The 976-nt window shown below is 41.1% G+C and overlaps 1 pseudogene; it reads left to right on the top strand.

The window, feature by feature from the left end:
* The first annotated feature begins 397 nt into the window (after window positions 1-397).
* On the top strand, window positions 398-833 carry LOC117799934 (annotated as a pseudogene).
* The last annotated feature ends 143 nt before the right edge of the window (window positions 834-976 follow it).

Below are 976 nucleotides of genomic sequence, written 5' to 3'. Positions count from 1 at the left end.
GCCTAAAACTTGCTCCAACAACATCAGCCATCCCGGGGCCAAGGAAACAAAGAAGAATGCATGAAAGCAAAATGGGCCTGCCGTGAGGAAAGTCTTGCTTATGTTCTTCTGGTGGCAAAAGCATTTGGACAAAGAGCTTAATAAGAGAAAATGAACGGCTTTAGAATGAGTTTATCGCTCACAAAGCTACCGCAGGCTTTGTGGTGGTATTTGAAAATTAAGTTAACGTTAATTTAACATTAAAACAAGGGATTTAATGGAGGCTGAAGAATAAATTAGGCCTTTGAATGAGATATCTAAAATCCATTTTAACATGCAAGACAATGTAAAATAATTGCATTTAAGCAATTAGTTAAAAAAAAATTTTTGCTTTTTCGGTCCCTTTCCAGCATTCAAGATGTGCAGGCGAGGATGTGGTGGGGCCTCTGGTGCGAAATTCCCGATTTCCCTGGGTTTTCTGGTAGGAGCCCTTATCAACTGTGCTGACAGCACAGGAGCCTAAAATCTGTATATCATCTCTGTGATGGGGATCGAGGGACCACTGAACACACGTCCTGCTGCGGGTGGGGTGACGTGATGGCCACAGTGAAGAAAGGCAAGCCAGAGCTTGGAAAGAAGGGACATCCAGCAGTGAGAAATTGGATAACGAAAGTCACGCAGGAGAAAAGATGGTGTATTTCTCTATTTTGAAGATAACGCAGTTACTATGAACTGTTGTTCCTAGTCAACAATAAAGGCGAGAGATTTTGTTATCATGGGACCAGCCGCGAAAGACTATGCAGACTCATGGCCCAGGATCGCATCCAGTGCTGGCCCCACTGCAGGATTCCCTGGTGTGTTTGTTTAAAAAAATGGAATAATGTTATTTGTTCCCCCTAAAATAATAAAAATAAAAATAAAAAACATTTTATTATAATCATGCATTCACAAAATAGTTATGAAGGAAGATCTAGGGTCCACTATAGCACTCTCAATA

This window comes from Ailuropoda melanoleuca, unplaced genomic scaffold (genome assembly GCF_002007445.2).
Source record: "Ailuropoda melanoleuca isolate Jingjing unplaced genomic scaffold, ASM200744v2 unplaced-scaffold60483, whole genome shotgun sequence".
NCBI lineage: Eukaryota > Metazoa > Chordata > Mammalia > Carnivora > Ursidae > Ailuropoda > Ailuropoda melanoleuca.
This window is presented reverse-complemented; position numbering and strand designations above follow the sequence as displayed.